General features: G+C 45.3%; 1 non-coding gene across 1 annotated transcript; it reads left to right on the top strand.

Moving 5' to 3' along the window:
• Positions 1–5418: 5418 nt before the first annotated feature.
• Positions 5419–5520, top strand: LOC115899839. The gene has a single exon (XR_004059437.1). It is a non-coding gene; the product is annotated as a small nucleolar RNA U13 (small nucleolar RNA).
• Positions 5521–20302: the final 14782 nt, after the last annotated feature.

A 20302-nucleotide genomic window follows, 5' to 3' on the forward strand; every position in this document is an offset into this window, starting at 1 on the left:
TTCTCTTAAATAAAACATTATGACAATGAATTCATGACTAATAGGTCTATAGTCATGCATAACTGGTTTCATCTGTTGGATATCTTTTGTTTTGTTTTATTTTAATGTAAACCTTAGCAGAAAAACAGAAAAGTGCACGAATCATATGGATACAGTTTGCCATCACCCAGGTCACATGGTATCTTATTAAATATGAAGGATGCTGCAATCCTGATATGGCCGTGGAGACCGAAAAATAGGATCACAACTTGCCAAGTGCAATCTGTTTACTTAATGTTTGTGAGTAGTCAGGCGCGGTGGCTCACGCCTATAATTCCAGCATTTCGGGAGGCTGAGGCCACTGCACTCCAGCCTAGGTGACAGAGTAAGACTCCATCTCAAAAAAAAAAAAAAGTAGAAAGTAGAAATAAATATAAAATTTAATTAATCTAATTAATTTACCACAAATCCTCCCACCTCCCTGAATTACTAACCCTATTACTTTTATTATCTTGTTAAGCCTCTAAAGGAAGGTTAGTATCCACAACAGCAATAGCTATTACACTATATGAGAAGGCTAATTGTTAAGTATAAACAATGTTTAAATTACTAATGTGTCCTATAATACTTGTAAATTGGATTTACATTTATGTAAACTACTTGATTTTATGCTTTAATAACAACACAGGCTGGGCATGGAGGCTCAGACCTGTAATCCCAGCACTTTGGGAGGCCGAGGTGTGCAGATCACTTGAGGTCAAGAGTTTGAGACCAGCCTGGCTAACATGATGAAACCCTGTCTCCACTAAAAATACAAAAATTAGCCAGGCGTGGTGGCGGGTGCCTGTAATCCCAGCTACTCGGGAGGCTGAGGCAGAGAAACACTTGAACCCCGGAGACGTAGGTTGCAGTGAGCCAAGATCACACCACTGCACTCCAGCTTGGGCAACAGAGTGAGACTCTGCCTCAAAAAGTAATAATAATACAGACACAGGACACAAAAGCTTCCCGAGTTAACTTAGCTTATATGAGAGCCAGGCAATGGAAACCCACAGATGGGCTTTTATAGGCCCAGAAGCATAGAGCAGAACTATGCACGGGAGCATGAGCACACTGATCATAAGGGCCCCTCGTTCAACAAAAGCTAAAGGGCCCTGGCAGCAAGCACACCATAAGGCAGTTCACCATATCTTGTTCGACTGTGTCACCTGGAAATCAGCAGTGATTTTTAAAAATCAAGTGATACCTGAGGGTTTAATTAAGCTATCCTCAGAATGGTAAATTTCATTCTAGCATAGTAACTGAATTCATACTATTCACTTAAACCAGTACTCACCAATGTATAGTATGTTTAAGATTTACAAAGTGAAGTTAAGTTTCAACTAAATCATGGATAACTCCAGCTGCAGTAAAAATGAAGCTAAAATTATTTTTCTATTTTTGAAGGGGAGGGGTTCCAACACAGAAAAGTTGAAAGAATGGTACAATGAAAATCTATACACCTTCCACCCAGATTAAACAATTGCTGACATATTATCATATTTGTGCATTCTTTCTCTCTCAACCTGTCTCTTAGGTAGACAGATGAGAGATAGATAGATAGATAAATAGAAAATGTATGTTTAGATTTTGCTATGCCATTTGAAAATAAGCTGTAGACATTACTATGAATGACAGGTCATCCCTAAATATTGCAGTGTGAATATTCTTTTTTTTTTCGAGATGGAGTCTCACTCTGTGACCCAGGCTAGAGTGTAGTGGTATGATCTTGACTCACTGCAACCTCCCCTTCTTGGGTTCAAGCGATGCTCCTGCCTCAGCTTCCCAAAAACCTGGCACTACAGGCACCACCACCTCACCCGGCTTTTTTTTTTTTTGAGACAGAGTTTCGTTCTCATCACCCAGGCTAGACTGCAGTGGCGCAGTCTCGGCTCACTGCAACCTCCACCTCCTAAGTTCAAGCGATTCTTCTGTCTCAGCCTCCCAAGTAGCTGGGATTACAGGCACCAGCCACCACCCCCGGCTAATTTTTGTATTGTTAGTAGAGATGGGGTTTTACCATGTTGGCCAGGCTGCTCTCAAACTCTTGACCTTGGGTGATCTGCCCACCTTGGCTTCTTAAAGTGCTGGGATTACAGGTGTTGGCCACAGCTCCCAGCCTCCAGTGTTAATCTTCTAAGAATAATCTCCTATGTAAGTACAGTACTATTATCAGACCTATGAGAACAAATCATATTTCCATAAGATCATCTACATGCAAACCATATTCCAATTTCTGAAATGATCCCAGGAATGTCTTTCGTAGTTTTCATTGTTTGCAAGCGCTAGTTGTGTGTTCTTCCATCATCTCTTTCAGCTTAGCCCTGAAACACCCAGCCCTTTTTTTTCCCCTCCATAACTTTAACTTTTTTTTCTTCTTTTTTAGAGACAGGTTCTTGCTGTGCCACCCAGGCTAGAGTACAGTGGTGCAATCACAGCTCACTGCACTTTGAATTCCCAGGCTCAAGCAATCCTCCGGAGCACTTCAGCCTCCTGAGTAGCTGGGACCACAGGCACATGCCACCGTGCCCTATCCATTTAATTTTTAAACATTTTTTTGTAGAGACGGGGTCTCACTATTTTGCCCAGGCTGGTTTTGAACTCCCGGCTTCAAGTGGCCCTCCTGCCTTGGCCTCCCAAAGTGCTAGGGTTACAGGTGTGTGCCACTGCATCTGGTTGACCTTGAATTTGCGGTAAGTCTGGGACAGTTGTCTTGTGGAATGTTACACAGGTTGAAGTTGCCTAGATTTGTGTAATTGATCTCTTTTTTTTTCTATTTTATTTTATTTTATTTTATTTAATTTTTATTATACTTTAAGTTCTAGGGTACATGTGCATAACGTGCAGGTTTGTTACATATGTATACTTGTGCCATGTTGGTGTGCTGCACCCATCAACTCGTCAGCACCCATCAATTCGTCATTTATATCAGGTATAACTCCCAATGCAATCCCTCCCCCCTCCCCCCTCCCCATGATAGGCCCTGATGTGTGATGTTCCCCTTCCCGAGTCCAAGTGATCTCATTGTTCAGTTCCCACCTATGAGTGAGAACATGCGGTGTTTGGTTTTCTCTTCTTGTGACAGTTTGCTAAGAATGATGGTTTCCAGCTGCATCCATGTCCCTACAAAGGACGCAAACTCATCCTTTTTTATGGCTGCATAGTATTCCATGGTGTATATGTGCCACATTTTCTTAATCCAGTCTGTCACAGATGGACATTTGGGTTGATTCCAAGTCTTTGCTATTGTGAATAGTGCTGCAATAAACATACGTGTGCATGTGTCTTTGTAGTAGAATAATTTATAATCCTTTGGGTATATACCCAGTAGTGGGATGGCTGGGTCATATGGTACATTTAGTTCTAGATCCTTGAGGAATTGCCATACTGTTTTCCATAATGGTTGAACTAGTTTACAATCCCACCAACAGTGTAAAAGTGTTCCTATTTCTCCACATCCTCTCCAACAACTGTTGTTTCCTGATTTTTTAATGATTGCCATTCTAACTGGTGTGAGATGGTATCTCATTGTGGTTTTGATTTGCATTTCTCTGATGGCGAGTGATGATGAGCATTTTTTCATGTGTCTGTTGGCTGTATGAATGTCTTCTTTTGAGAAATGTCTGTTCATATCCTTTGCCCACTTTTTGATGGGGTTGTTTGTTTTTTTTCTTGTATATTTGTTTGAGTTCTTTGTAGATTCTGGATATTAGCCCTTTGTCAGATGAGTAGATTGCAAAAATTTTCTCCCATTCTGTAGGTTGCCTGTTCACTCTGATGGTAGTTTCTTTTGCTGTGCAGAAGCTCTTTAGTTTAATGAGATCCCATTTGTCAATTTTGGCTTTTGCTGCCGTTGCTTTTGGTGTTTTAGACATGAAGTCCTTGCCCATGACTATGTCCTGAATGGTACTACCTAGATTTTCTTCTAGGGTTTTTATGGTATTAGGTCTAACATTTAAGTCTCTAATCCAACTTGTAATTGATCTCTTGATGGCTTTTTAAAGTTTTTCTCTATCCCCTCTGCTTCCAGGGACCTGGAAGTTACGTTTATCACCTTGAATAGACTCATATTAAACATTGTGGACAAGAAAGAGTTCATGAATGATAGGGTGTACTTTTTGCATCACGTAAGGAGGCACATTGGGTGAGGTTGTTCCACTATCTGTGAGGCTAATTTTGATTGCCTTATTAAAGTGGTGACTGCCAGATCTCTCCATCATAAAACTACATTTTCTCTTTGCAACTCACAATGAATCTGTGCATAATTATTTAGTGCCATGAAAATATTCTGTTTACCATAACCTTTCACCTGATGGTTTTAGTATGTGTTGATAATTCTTGACTAAATAAATTATTACATTTAGGTTTGTAAGTAGGTGATATTACAAAAATGATTTTAATATTAGAGAATACATAAGTCGAGACCCTGACGAGAAGTAGGTATCCCACCATGCTTTGTCCTAAATACAGACAAAGAATTTTTTTACCAGAGAACTACAAGTAATGGCTTAACATTAAATGTGTGGTGCTAATATCTCTCTGAGAACCTCTTCTAGAAATGATATTCTCCTATAACCTCAGCTTATTTACCCACCATATCAGCAAAGCCTTGGTTGAATAGAAGAGTCAGTACAAGTGTAGTTATAAAACTGTTAGGAAGGCCAGGTGCAGTGGCTCACACCTGTAATCTCAGCACTTTGAGAGGCCAAGGCGGGCGGATCATGAGGTTAGGAGTTCGAGACCAGCCTGACCAGCATGGTGAAACCCCGTCTCTAGTAAAAATACAAAAGTTAGCCTGGCATGGTGGCATGTACCTGTAATCCCAGCTACTTGGAAGGCTGACGCAGGTTAATTGCTTGAACCCGGGAGGCGGAATTTGCAGCGAGCACAGATCGCACCACTGCACTCCAGCCTGAGTGACAGAGTGAGACTCCATCTCACAAAAGAAAAAAATAAAAAACTGTTAGGAAAAGCGCAGACTTTAAATTTAAATCAGCAGGTTACATTCACTTGCTTAGACTATAATGTTAATGAAGGTCGCCATGGTTAAATAGTCCAAAGGAGAATTTGACAATTAATAAAACGGTCCATAAAGTGCTCATACACCACCCCTCTCTCTCCTCAGTGAAAAATCTGTAATTCATAATATGATGCATTTTATTGGAACTTCTAAAGGACATGAGTCAGGACACGGTAAGAATGCTAAAAGGTTTCGATGATCAAATTATAGCTCAGTCCAAGAAACTAATTTACTAGGGGTAGTTTTGGGGACATCTGATTACTCTGAATTCACCCTAGTCCTTTCCCAAGTCTAATTAAATTGTGTTTAACATTTCCCAAAATATTCGTATTCAGTCATTGACATGAACAACACTGGGAATCTAGAAGAAGTGCTACATAATCCTTTCGTAGCTCATAAGCAGATGGTTGAGTTTTCACGCTCATGGGTGGATGTGCTTCCCTCAAAACTTATCAAGATGTAGGCACACTACCTGTGTGATGTAAATTTTTAAAAAGGAAAAAAAGAAACAGTGCTGTATGAAAATAACAAAGTAGGCCGGGTGCGGTGACTCACACCTGTAATCTCAACACTTTAGGAGGCCGAGGTGGGGGGATCACCTGAGGTCAGGAGTTCGGGACCAGCCTGACCAATATGGTGAAACCCCATCTCTACTAAAAATACAAAAGTTAGCCGGGCATGGTGGCATGAGCCTGTAATCCCAGCTACTCGCGAGGCTGAGGCAGTAGAATTGCTTGAACCTGGGAGGCGGAGGTTGCAGTGAGCTGAGATTGCGCCACTGTACTCCGGCCTGGGTGACAGGATGAGACTCCATCTCAAGAAAACAAAAACAAAACAAAACAAAACAAAAAACAACAACAACAAAAGAAAATAACAAAGTAATAATAAAAGTGAGCAAAGACAAAAAGTTACATCGTCAGCATAAATAATTAACTGGAACTATACACCCAACTCTTATCAGTTTAAAATCCCATAACTAAATGAACAACTCATTAACAGTTAACAGAATGAAGTCATCCATGTCGCAAAATAGTGAGCAGATTTATTAATAGTGGGAGAGGCCAACTTCACTTTGACATAGTTGTTTAAATGGAACTTGGGTTAAACTTTAAATACACTTTTACCAATAATAACCTTAGGATTATTTTAATAGAAAAAGGAGGTACAGCTATTTGGAAATAAGGAATATTATTTGTCCATGAAGAAAAACACCAAAATTCCCTAGCAGGCATAAGAGAAGTCATCAATTAAGTGGCTTAAGTCCTATAATCAACCAGCACTTTTTTTTTTTTTTTTTTTGAGACGGAGTTTCACTCTGTTGCCCAGGCTGAAGTGCAGTGACATGATCTCTGCTCACTGCAACTTCTACCTCTCAAGTTCATGCGATCCTCCTGCCTCAGCCTCCCCAGTAGCTGGGACTACAGGCATGTGCCACCATGCCCGGCTAATTTTTGTATTTTTAGTAGAGATGGGGTTCCACCATCTTGACCAGGCTGGTCTTGAACTCCTGACTTCAAGCGATCCGCCCACCTCAGCCTCCCAAAGGATTACAGGTGTGAGCTACTGAGCCCAGTCTCAACCAGCACTCTTAACAGTCCGTTGAAGAATTCCCCAACCTTTTTGGCACCAGGGACTGGTTTTGTAGAAGACAATTTTTCTATGAACCAGGGTTGTGGGGCATGGTTTCAGGAAGATATAAGAAGATTACATTTATTATGCACTTTATTTCTATTATTATTACATTGTAATATATAATGAAATAATGGTACGACTCAGCATAATGTGTAGAATCAGTGGGAGCCCTGCACTTGTTTTCCTGCAACTAGACAGTCCCGTCTGGGGGTGATGGGAGACAGTGACAGATCATCAGGCATTAGATTCTGATAAGGAGCACACACACAACCTAGATCCCTCGCAGGCACAGTTCACAATAGGGCTCACACTCCTGTGGGAATCTAATGCTGCTGCTGATCCAACAGGAAGCAGAGCTCAGGTGGCAATGCTAGCTGGCCTGCCACTCACCTCCTGCTATGTGGCCCGGTTCCTAACAGGCCATGGACCGGTACCAGTCCATGGCCCGGAGGTTGGGGATTCCTGCGCCATTGGACTTGTCTATATATTTCTAGAAGAAATAATATTATGTAAATTAAAAATAAGAAAATCAGATTTGTTAGCACACCTTCATTTAATGGAGAAGTAGGATAGAAGTAGGCTAGAAGGGTGAGATGGGGACCAGATCGGGGAGGCCTTGAGTTCTAGAGTCTGCACATTTTCCCACAGGTAGCAGAGTGTCAGTGAAGTTTGTGGAACGAGGTGGCAATGTGTACAACATGTGGTTGGGAGATAACTAGGGGCACCTCTCTGAGAAATAACATCTAATACAAGCTAAACACTGCAGGCCCAGCTGACATGCTTTCTTTAGTCATCAGAGCTATTCTGCAAAGTGAATATTGTCCCTGTCAGAACAGGCTCAGAGAGCATGTATCTCGCTGAAGGCCACACTACTGGTAAATTGTGGAACTAAGATTTAAAACAGGTGTCTGATATGGAAGCTGGCATTCTTCCTTCCACCACAGGCAGTGGCCATGAAGAAGAAGCTGCTGCAGCCAGAAATGTAGAAACCCTGCCTGCCACAGCAAGGGAGAGCACTGGCCTGGCACATGAGTTTCTCCTGTCTTTCCAGGGACATTGGCACAACCAGGGCATCCTCTGGGCTTACGTGTCCCTCTCCCCTCCCCATCCCTGCTGGTATGTGTGTGACCTTGGAAAAACCACCTTATCTTCTCTTTAGATAGCTAAAGACTTGGCAAAGGAATGAATTAACAGGGCACAGGATGTGCACACCCTACGCAGAGTGGCAATTTCAGAGATGAGGTGTTCGGCTGTCACCCTCAAATGTGTCATTTCAACATTTTTCTACTCTCACTTCCTTCTTACCTACTTAAAACCATTATTGTTGCCAAAAGCAGAGATGGGCAGGTACACTCAAGGGGAAGAATTTGGAAGAACAAATTTGTAGGGGCTCATGATGTTTTCTGAACTCGGAACGTAACTTGATTCTGAATATATAAAGAATATCACTTTAGAAGTTATCAAAGGAATGGAATTGGGGTTAGTGATTGTTTCGGGTACAAGTGCAAAGTCACGTCTCCATTGTTTCTCAGATCTTAACGTGCACGTGAAACACTGGAGGATCTTTTTGTAATAAAGCTTCTAGTTCAACAGTTCTGGGGTGAAGCCCGGGAATCTGCATTTCTCACAAGCTCCCAGTTGCTGCTGGTCCCGAGTCCACACTTTGAGTTGCAAGGAACCAGATTTCTTTGCTTTTTTTTTTTTATTTTATATACGTGTGTGCGTGTGTGTGTGTGTGTGTGTGTATATATATATATATATATACATAGAGAGAGAGAGAGAGAGAGAGAGAGAGAGAGTCTCAGTCTATCACCCAGGCTGGAGTGCAGTGGTGCTATCTCAGCTCACTGCAACATCCACCTTCTGGGCTCAAGCTATTCTCCTGCCTCAGCCTCCCGAGTAGCTGGGATTACAGGCACCTGCCACCATGCCTGGCTAATTTTGTATTTTTAGTAAAGACAGGGTTTCGCTATATTGGCCAGGCTGGTCTCACACTCCTGACCTCAGGTGATCCACCCACTTCGGCCTCCCAAAATGCCTGGATTACAGGTATGAGCCACCGCACTTGGCTGAACCAGACTTCTTTAAGGACAAATCTCTGTAAAATGGTGGCAGAAGGTCTTGCTTGGTGTGGAGTAAATGTGAAGGAGTAAATAAAAGGCATTTGTACAAATGATGCACTTCAGTATTAATGGTTTAACTCAACAGATATTCGGTGAGGATTCCCCAAATGCCTGGTGCATATGACAGAGGAAAAGGGACCTGTTCTTGCAAATGGCTCCAACTTTCAGAGAGTGGAATGAAAAGAACCAAAATGTTCTGCAACTAAGCAACCGAGTAAACTGGGTGCAGAGAGGAGATGAGCTGGGGCTGACGCCTCAGCAGGAATCTCTGGAATTCCTCTCGCCTGGTGACCTCAGTCACAGAGCTGCGGAGCCATAACCCCTTGGGTGGGCTCCGGGTGGGTCTCAGCCAGGATGAAGGGAGCAGAGCAGACAAACACTCCACTCCCTTCTCCCCAAGGGAGCCAGGCTTTTGCATCCCCAGGCAGCTTCCCAGGGTGAGTGGCCAACGCCTTGAGGTCCCCACCCTGTACCACCCCAGGTTCCAGGGTCCAACTCTGGGAAATCGTGGCATTCTCTGAACCCTTCCTGCTGGTGCGGTGAGGAGGGGGGTGGTTCCTGGCAATAGGATGAGGGAGGAAAAGCGTCCTGGGTCTCAGGCTCCGTTGGAGGCTGCACTGTGGAGAGAGCAGGGGTCCAGCTCCTGGAGGATCCGGGTTGGACCGGACTCTGCCACTTAGGGGAAGCAGTGAACGTTGAGCTAGTGTTGCTGTTGCAAAATGGGATGTGTAACACCCACCTCATCGAATTTCGTGAGAATGAATGAGATCATTAATCGTTTATGTAAACTATCTGCAACAGCGATGAAACCCAGAGGCTCCGTTAGTTCCTATTCTCCCTGCCCTGAGGATAAGACCAAAGCCCTTAGCATGGCTCACAGTGCCTCTCAGAGCTGGCCCCACCTCCCTGTCTAGCCTAATCTCTGGCTTTCACCTCCCCCGACTCCAGCCACACTGATGGGCTGAGACTGCCATGGCCGCCACAATGCCATGCTGCAGGGCTTGGGCTCCCACCTATGCCCCCCTTTCCAGCAGTGCCCCTCACCCCAGCCTGCTTGGCAAATGCCTACTTCCCTTATTCAGGTCTGCACAGCAATGCTTGTCCTACGAAGCCTGTCCCATTCTAACCCCCTGCTCAGTAAAAGCAACCAGTCTCTCCTTTGAGCTGCTTCTGTCCTGTGTGTCTCCTCTCTAGTGTAAGGTGGCAAACAACAGCCTACGGACCAAATCCAAATCACCACCCGATTTTGTAAATAACCTCTCACTCTGTCACCCAGGCTGGAGTGCAGTGGCACGATCTCAGCTAACTGTAACCTCTGCCTCCCGGGTTTAAGTGATTCTCCTCCCTCAGCCTCCTGCATAGCTGGGATTACAGGCGCACGACAGCACTCCTGGCTAATTTTTGCATTTTTAGTAGAGATGGGGTTTCACCATGTTGGCCAGGCTGGTCTCCAACTTCTGACCTCAAGTGATCCACCTGCCTCAGCCTCCCAAAATGCTGGGATTACAGGCATGAGCCACTGTGTCTGGCCTAGAAATAACATTTTATTTTTTATAAAATGAAATGTGTTTTATAGAACACAGCCACACTCATTGCATAGGGTCCCTGGCTGTTTTCACACTGCAAGGGCACAATTGTGTAGTTACGACAGAGACCATGCGGCCTGTAAAGCTTACACTATTCACCACCCGGCCCTTCCCAGGAAAGTGTTTCCACCTGCCAGCTCTAGTACTTCCTTGTCTCCTTTCCCTAGACTTCTGAGACATTTGTTCTGAGGGCCGAGAACAAATGTCACTAGCTTCTGCAGCACACTACCTGGCCTAGCAGAACCCAGAGCTGAGGAGGAGAAGGCTGAGCACATAATCATATGCGTGTTTTCATCTTTGTCCTTCTCATTCCTAGGGGAGTGAAGGCCCCTCCTGTGCCTTGAATTAGAGGCATAGGTTCTGTTTGATGGAAGCGAGGCTTCCTGGGTCCTAATAAGTAGACTAGAGTGAAACTGTCATGTGAAGCAGCCTCTCTGGATCAGGAAAAGCTCAGTCAGGACAGATTCCCCTCCTGGCACAGTGCTCCTGAGGACAGCTTCCAGGACGTCCCAGAACCAGAGAGAAGACTCTGGGGACAGGAGAACAGCAGGGAAACCTGGCAGAAGTTCTGTCCAAGGAAGTGTTATACAGTCAGATTTTATAAATGTCAGATTTTGACAAATGATCAAATCAGCTTCTTAGGAAGTGATGATGACATTAAACTGGCTGAGACTTTTTTTTTTTTTTTTTTTTTTGTAGAGATGGGATCTCCCTATGTTGCCCAGGCGGGCCTCAAACTCCTGAGCTCAAGCAATTCTCCTGCCTCACTCTCTCAAAGTGCTGGGATTACAGGAGTGAGCCACTGCGCCTCTCCCTACCCTTTTTCTTCAAGAGACATGGTCTTGCTCTGTCGCCCAGGCTGGAGTGCAGTGGAGCAATCATAGCTCAATGCAGCCTCAATCTTCCGGGCTCAAGCAATCCTCCTGCCTCAGCTTCCTGAGTAGCTGAGACTACAGGTGTGCGCCACCATGCCTGGCTAGTTTTTAAATTTCTTTTTTTGTAGAGATGGGGTCTTGCTATGTTGCCCAAGCTGGTCTGAAACTCCTGGCTTCAAGCAATCCTCCCACCTTGGCCTCCCAAAGCTCTGGGATTGTAGCCGGGAGTCACTACACCTGGCCTGTTTTTTAAATTATAGTCAGGTCAAGGGAACCGATGGTGGTGAAATGTTTGAAACCTTGACAACAGGAGTGCCAGTGGTCACTGTTGGTTACAGCAAGAGGCAAGACCCCAGAGGCCTCCCCTGCATGCTGGATAATCTTGTCGGGGGCACAAGAGAGCCACACAGAATCACAGAGACATGCATTTGCTAATGGCAGTCACTCTCAGGAACACAGCCTCTCCCAGGGACCTGAAACCACCAGGAAATAAGAATGCAGGTTCCTGGGTTCCCAAAACGTTCTCTGCAGTGGGCATGCCAACACACACCAACAGGGGAGCCATGGTCCTTTGATGTCTTCTGTCACAATTGAGGAAGTTTGGACCATCCACTGAAACACATTCTCCTTTCAGCTTGGGAGGGTAGGTGACTTAATATATTGATAAACACTTGAGTCTGACTTTTTGTCCAACTCCTGGCTGCCGGATAGGAGCACTTCAGATGTATTTTTGTTTATTCCTTTACCTTGAATCGTTTATAGGAATTTGGCAGTCAGGCACCACTTCCTTTTTAGGGGAGACAGGAGTGCTTCAGGAAAATGGTGCCGTTCAGCCATTGGGTGCTTTGCTCCCTGCACTGTTGACCCCCTAAACCCCCAGGGCTTCCACTAGCACAACTGGAGGACCCCAGGGCAGCCTGAACAACATCCCATGCAGCTGGGATCCCAGGCGGAGCTGCAGAGGTAGCTGCATTCCTTCCCACCTTCTCTGCTCCCGATCCTCCTTTCTGGTCTGTGCACTTTACAAAGTTACTTATTAGGGAATAATAATTTAATGTATGCTTGATTATAGCAATGTTGCACAAAATCTCCTTTGATCCTCTAAACCCCCTTTAGGGTAGATAGTGTCAGGTGCATTCCCATTTTATTTAATTTTGTTTTATTTATTTATTTAAGAGACAGGGTCTTGTTCTGTCACCCAGCCTGGAGTGCAGTCACATGAACATGGCTCACTGCAGCCTCAACCTCCTGGACTCAAGCAAACAGTCCTCCCACCTCACCCTCAGCCTCTCAAGTCACTGTTAGCACAGGCACACACCAAGCCAGGCTAATTTTCTAAAATGTTTTGTAGAGATGAGATCTCACTGTGTTGCTCAGGCTGGTCTCAAACTCCTGAGCTCAAGTGATCCCTCTGCTTCAGCCTCTCAAAGTCCTGGGGTCATAGGCAGGAGCCACTGTGCCCCACTCACATTCCCATTTTACAGATGAGGAAACTCGGTCCAAGAAGCGAAGTGGCTTGCTCAGTGGCTCACGGCAGATGGTCTCGGGTGTGGTTTGACCTCTGGATCATGTTGATGTTAGTGCAGGATGCCAGGGCCTTTGGGTAGATGTGTTCCACGTGTGGGCCTGTTCCCCCACTGGCCTCCTCCAGCCTCGTTCAGCTGGAAAATGGCTTCCCCTCCTGGCCCTGTGGCACAGCCAGGACAGCTCTGCCCTTCCGGAGCACAACCTCCTGCTGCTCTGACATCCGAGTGGCTGAGCGCAGGCCAGGAGGCTGCCAACATCTGCAGGGACAACTTAAAGGCTCTGGCCAGGGGATGCCTTTGGCATCTGTGGGGATGGAAAATGGGCCACCTGTCCTGGCCCCGCAGGGTGGAGGCTGCTGTGAGGGCAAAGTGCCACCGCAGCTGCAGCTTTCCGGATTGGCGCCTGCCCTCCGGCTAGGAGGCTGCAGCCACTGAGACCAATGTTTTCTGTGCTCAGCCGGGGGCTCCTGACTGGGACATGGGCACAGAAGGCCCCAGAGGAGACAAGGGGCAGTTGTGGGACTCAGAAAGCGGTCTCTGTTCCCATTATGAGTGAGCAAGCAGGAGGAAATATCATGCAAAGTCTCAAGAATGTTCTGCGGAGACAGGAGCCCCACTTGCCCCCTTTGCCTTGGGGACCAGCCGCAGCATCTGCAGGGGCGGCCTGAGCTCCAGGAAGCCACAGGACATGCAACTGCCACCGCAATCCCTCCTGGCCAGCACGCTGCCGTCGGTGTTTCTCCTCTGGTGTGGGCTCTGCGTGCAGCGCAGCAGACAAAACATCAACAAACTCCGTCCTCACTTGAGCTGCCTTCTAGGAGGCTGACAGGTGGCCCAAAGGCATGGAGTGTCTCTGTGCATGGCGCCCTGCCTGGAACCCAGATTCCACTGTCGTTGGCCTTGTTGGTTTCCCTTATGTACCGATGAGCAAACCTGTGGCCATAGGCAAGTCACCTGACCTCTCTGGGCCTTGGTTTCCTGTTCTGTGCATTGGGTATGACACCATCTCTATCTGTTTCTCAGGATATGACACTTGTGAAGAGCAGATGTGGTGGTGTGCATGAAGGAGTTTTGTGAAACGTGATGTACTTACAAAGTTGGTCCTTAGGCTCACCTGGGGTCGGCAAGGCAGGCTCTTGGGGAATTCTCTTGCTTCTCCTTGTTCGATTCTCCTTCCTCTCTCCCTCTTCTCTCCAAATCCTTACCATCCTTGAGGTATCGTGGTGGTGGTATGATGACTTGGAGGGCCACGCCATGCAGAATCAGGAATCACTGTCACCTTCCTTGATGACTCAGAATACTTTCATTTCCTCACTGCTGCTTCCTTCTCTGCTCCATGTTAGAGTGGCCCCCCCTGGCTTATCTGTGGTTTCACTTTCCACAGGGTAACTACCTGTGGTATAGCACTCACTGCAGCCTTGACCTCCTGGGCTGCAGAGATCGTCTTACCTCAGCCTCCCAAGTAGCTGGACCACAGGCACAAACCATCATGCCTGGCTAATTTTCTGTATTTTTTTGTAAAGATGAGGTCGGTCTCACTATGTTGCCCAGGCTGATCTTGAACTCCTGGCTTCAAGCAATCCCTCACCTTGACCTCCCAAAGTGCTGGGATTACAGATGTGAGCCATACCGTGCCCAGCTCAGAACTATAATAAGTTGAGAAAGAGGTATGTATATATATAGAGACCACAGTCACATAACTTTTATTATAGTACCTTGATATGATTGTTCTATTTTACTATTGGTTGTTGTTGTTAGTCTGTTGCCGTGCCTAATTTATACATTAACCATGTTTTTTTTGTGTGTGTTTTTTTTGTTTTTTTTTGAGACACGGTCTCCCTCTGTCGCCCAGGCTGGAGTGCAATGGCACCATCTCGGCTCATTTCAGTCTTCGCCTCTTGGATTCAAGTTATTCTCATGCCTCAGTCTTCCGAGTAGCTGGGACTACAGGCACACGCCACCACACCCAGCTAAGTTTTTTGTTTTTAGTAGAGACAGGGTTTCACCATGTTGCCCAGGCTGATCTCAAACTCCTGACCTCAAGTGATCCACCTGCCTCGGCCTCCCAAAGTGCCGGGATTACAGGCATGAGCCACCGTGCCCGGCCACATTAACCTTGATCATAAGTATGGATGTATAGGGAAGAGCATTGTATATATAGTGCTTGGTACTACTCATGGATTCAGGCATCCATTGGGATCTTGGAACACATCCTTGTGGTTAAGGGGGACAGCTGTGTGTGATGGCCCTCCCAGCTCCCTGCCTCCTGCTCCTGGAGTCTCCACAGCTCCTCAGCGCCACTCCTCCCTATCTTTCAGCCCTTTGCCCTCTGTCAGCCTAGACTCAATGACCCATCGTGAACCATTACCACCGTGCCCATTGACATGCTGGAAACTCTTCCCTTCTTATTCTAAACCCAAGTCCCTGTCAACACTCTTTACTGGGGAAGCACACCTACTGCTTTGGTTTCTAATATGATTTCAGAGCAATTGCTCTTGCAAACCTTCAGCAACAAGCTCTCCTGTGCTGTTAACCCTTTGAGGGAGTGTGCATTTTTAAAAAGTTGGCATTGGGCACAGTGGCTCAAGCCTGTACCCCAGCACTTTGGGAGGTCAAGGCGGGTGGATCACCTAATATCAGGAGTTCAAGACCAGCCTGGCCAATATGGTGAAACCCCATCTCTACTAAAAACACAAAAATTAGCTGGGCATGGTAGTGGGCACCTGTAATCCCAGCTACTCAGGAGGGTGAGGCAGGAGAATCGTTTGAACTCGGGAGGCAGAGGTTGCAGTGAGCCGAGATCACATCATTGCACTCCAGCCAGGGTGACAGAGCAAGACTCTGTCTCAAAAAAAAAAAAAAAAAAAAAGGTTGGCATCAATGTGTTTTTCCATCTGATTTATGTCTTCACATTATAGCGTACTTTCTGTATGAGCCCACACATATCAGATGGTAACTTTAGAATGGGTGGGTCTGTGCCATTGTCCCGGCACAGCTGTGAGAGTGGTGACAGGCAGGTCAGCAGGTGCGTACAGAGGGGCTTTCTTCTACATTGGAGTTCAGGTCGGATGATTCGGGTCCATAGTGCTCATTCAGGGCTCTGTGTTCTGGTGGCTTCCGTTGATTTCTAATAAAAGCTGCAGACTGAGCCAGTCCTACACACACAGGGAGATAGGACAATGGACATTTGGAATGTGATTAAGCCCATCAATCCAATCGGTGACTAAAATCAGACAGGAAGCCCTGTGCCCCTTAGATAAAGACAGGCTGGGGGGAAAATGATCTCAAGTTCATTTCGATTGGCGCAAACTCCTCACAGAGGAAAAAATGGACAGTTAGAATGAAGCAAAAGAACAGCTCTATAAAATATGCATCACTTCCCCTGGCGAGGAGGAGAGAGGAGCTACGGAAAGCTGCACCAAAGCTGTATTCACTGGACAAAAATGCTTGACTCAGGAAGGAGGCCGGGGCGGTGAGTCCTGGGATGCCATGGCGGAGGTGGGTCCCATGTAAACAGTGGTGTTCCTGTCACCCTGAGCACATGCAGTCTCCCGTGGGTGACCAGAACTGATGCAAGAGCCTCTGCTGCGGAAGTCACCATGCTCTCCTGGAACGCGGCTGCCCCCAGGTGTGAGTGATCTCATTACTGAGGTGAGTAGGGCTTTGGCCCCTCTCCCAAAGGAGCCCACCCCAGACGCAGCCATGGCCTGGGACTCTGGAGTCACCCTGGGGTCAGAAGGAATTGAGTTATCTGTATTCACTTGGTTTTGGTTATTTTCAGTGTTATTTATTTGTTTATTTACTTATTTTTTAGTTTTAGAGATAGGCTTTCACTGTGTCTCCCAGGCTGGAGTGCAGTGATGCGATCACAGCTCACTGCAACCTCAACTTTTCAGGCTCAAGGGATCCTTCCACCTCAGCCTCCTGAGTAGCTGGGACTACAGGCATGTGCTACCACACCTAATTTTTGAATTATTTGTAGAGATGGGGTCTCGCCATGTTGCCCAGGCTGGTCTCAAACTTCTAGGCTCAAGGAATCCTCCCACCTTGGCCTCCCAAAGTGCTGGGATTACAGGAGTGAGCCACCTCACCTGACCTGGTGTTGTTATTTTAAAACAAGAAAAGAAATGACCAGGAAGGTTGAAAGGAAACAAGCACCATCCTCCATAGGAGGCTGCAAGGGTTGGTGGCACCAGGTCCAGAAGAAGAAGGACCCATAAAGCAGAAACCAGAACTCCAGCACCAACCAGGTGGTGTTTGGAAGTGCCTCAGCACAGCCACTTTGCAGAGTTTGCACATTTAAAAATAGGGAGTAGGCTGGGCACAGTTGCTTATGCCTGTAATCTCAGCACTTTAGGAGGCTGAGGCAGGCAGATAACTTGAGTTCAGGAGTTCGAGACCAGCCTGGCTGACATGGTGAAACCCTGTCTCTATCAAAAAAAAAAAAAAAAAAAAAAAAAAAAAATTAGCCAGGCGTGACTAAGTAGTGCCTGTAGTCCCAGCTACTCAGGAGGCTGAGGTGAGAGAATCACTTGAACCGGGGAGGTGGAGGTTGCAGTGAGCCAAGATCATGCCACTGCACTTCAGCCTGGACAACAGAGTGAGACCCTGTCTCAAAAAAATTAATTAAGCTAAATAAAGAGTAGCTCAATTTTACCAAACAGATTGACCACAGACACCCTTAAAATTATAAGACTGTGATAAAATTCCTATATTCATTAGCTATGATACGCTTGGATATGTAAATAAGCGGATGGCAGTGAATGTTCTCACAGACCAAATATTTCTGCAAATAAAATTAAATTCTTTTGTACAATATGCATACATAAATATAGATATGATTTTATAATATCAGAAATGATAATATTTTTCATTTGTAAGTACTTTCTTTTTTTTATTTTTAGAGTTTGGGGTCTTGCTCTGTTGCCCAGGCTGTACTGCAGTGGCATGATCATAGCTCACTGCAGCCCTGGGATCCTGGGCTGAAGTGGTCTGCCTGCCTCAGCCTCCTGAATGGCTTATTTTTTTTTTTTTGAGACGGAGTTTCGCGCTTGTTGCCCATGCTGGAGTGCAATGGCACTATCTCAGCTCACAGTAACCTCCACCTCCCAGATTCAAGCCCTGAATGACTTTTAAAAAATATTTCCTCAGAGTCAGGGTCTTGCTCTGTTGCCCAGACTGGTCTCAAACTTCTAGACTCAAGCGAATCCTCCTGTCTTGGCCTCCCAAAGTGCTTGGATTATAGATGTTAACCACTGCATATTGTCAATATTTTTTAAATTAATAGACATTCCTTAGAGCAGTTTCAGGTTTACAGAAAAATTGAACAGGAAGCACAGAGTTTCCATATTACTATCCCTTCTCTTCCCTCCGCAGTTTCCCCTGTTATTATCTTGTACTTAGTGCAGTGATACTGTTTTTTGTTTAAACTACTATTGTTTTTCAGTTTTTAGACAGTCAAAACAAAGTTGTAGACCTATCATTATCTTGTATGGGAATTTTAAAAATGTATTTTACTGGGCTAATGTATTAGTCCATTCTCATGCTGCTGTAAAGAAATACCCAAGACAGGGTGATTTATAAAGAAAAGAGGTTTAATGCACTCAGTTCCCCATGGCTGGCAGACCCTCAGGAAACTTACAGTCATGGAGGAAGGCACCTCTTCACAGGGCGGCAGAAGAGAGAAAGAGCACAAGCAGGGGAAATGCCAGACGATAATAAAACCACTAGAACTCATGAGACTCACTCATTATCACCAGAACAGCTTGGGAAAAACCGCCCCCATGATCCAATTACCTCCACCTGGTTCTGCCCTTGACACATAGGGATTATGGGGATTACAGTTAAAGGTGAGATTTGGGTGGGGACACAGAGTCAAACCATATCAGCTAAATAGTCAAAAAAATTACTGCGCTGAGAGAATTCTCCAATTCTTAACTTTGTAGCCTTGGTTCTTTTTCGCGTGTGTGACCTATGTTGCTCAGGAGACAGTTGGAGAAAATTTGAGTCAGGAGCTCTTTAAAGTTCCTTTCTTCATCTTTGAGAAAAGAGTATGAGGCTTTCCCTTGCAAAGTTCTTTCCTTCTGAGGATGGATATAGCTAAAGAACAAAGCTACAAAAAATGTTTATAAGACAGTTTACTAAGTCACCAATAGCATGTCCCAAAGCGTTTTCCTTCCCATGGTATCCTATTTGAGTCAAATAATAATCCTGTGAGTTTACTTCTCTTATCTGAAATGCAAGGAACCTATAGCTTAGCAAAGGCAAATGGACTTGCCCAGAGTCGTGCAACTGACCTCAAAGGAGAGAAAGGAAACTTTCTGACTTCCAGCTGCAGGCTCATTGCAGTAGCCTGCACATTCACCAGCTTGGGGCAGGGTTGGGGAGGGGGGGTGTTGTTTATTTGAAGATTGATAGCTGGGGATGTGGGATGTGTTAGGAGGCTCAAAAGAGGTAGATTTAGGAGCAGAGAAAGAAGTTCTGTGTTGGAGAATCAGCAAACCAACCTAAGAAACTCAACTCACTCCACAAAAGAATTGATTGAAAATGAGATGTGTTCAAAAATAATTTGAATAAACTCATGGATACTCCATCATAAGGAATAAGGAAAATTCCTATTCTTCTGACATGCTTCCATGAACAACCAGGCCCTTCCAGTGCCAGAGAGAGAGGGTTGGGCTGGTCACCCAGTGTGGAGCCAGTACGTCTACTTTTATGAAAGCCATTTAGAAGCATCACTAAAGGAACTGAAAAACAATTCACCAATAATGACAGTACTCCAACACCTAATTTTCTCTTCTAATCTCTATCCATACATCTATGTAGTGTTTACATTATTATTATTTTTTGAGATGGAGTCTCACTTTTGCCGCACAATCTTGGCTCACTGCAGCCTCCACCTCCCAGGTTCAAGTGATTCTCTTGCCTCAGCTTCCCGAGTAGCTGGGATTACAGGTGCCCGCCACCACGACTGGCTAATTTTTGTATTTTTAGTAGAAATGGGGTTTCACCACGTTGGCCAGGCTTGTCTCGAACTCCTGACCTCAAGCGATCTCCCTGCCTCAGCCTCCCAAAGGGCTGGGATTACGGGCGTGACACACAATGCCTGACCTACATTATTTATATCACAGCTCATGTACAAATTTATTTTCTTCTTCTTTTGGGCAAGGCAATTTTATGATTGATTTTGATATGTCGGTATAATTATGTTACCAGTCATCCCAATGGTTACACAATATTGCACTATTCTAACATGTCCTAGTCTACTAGGCCCCTATTTTTTGACATCTAAGTTATTTTCAGTTTTTAGATAGTCAAAACAAGGTTGAATACCTGTCATTGTCTTGTATGGGGATTTAAAAATGCATATCCGCAGTAATTTTTCAAAAAATCACTGCTCCAAGAGAATAATCCAATTTTTAACTTAATATTTTGAAACAATCTCGAACTTACCACAGCGTTGCAAGAGTAAATGCCTCCTCCTACAGCTTGGTGAGCAGCTCTTAACAAGAATAAGATTCGT

The sequence above is a fragment of the Rhinopithecus roxellana genome, chromosome 9, assembly GCF_007565055.1.
Source record: "Rhinopithecus roxellana isolate Shanxi Qingling chromosome 9, ASM756505v1, whole genome shotgun sequence".
NCBI lineage: Eukaryota > Metazoa > Chordata > Mammalia > Primates > Cercopithecidae > Rhinopithecus > Rhinopithecus roxellana.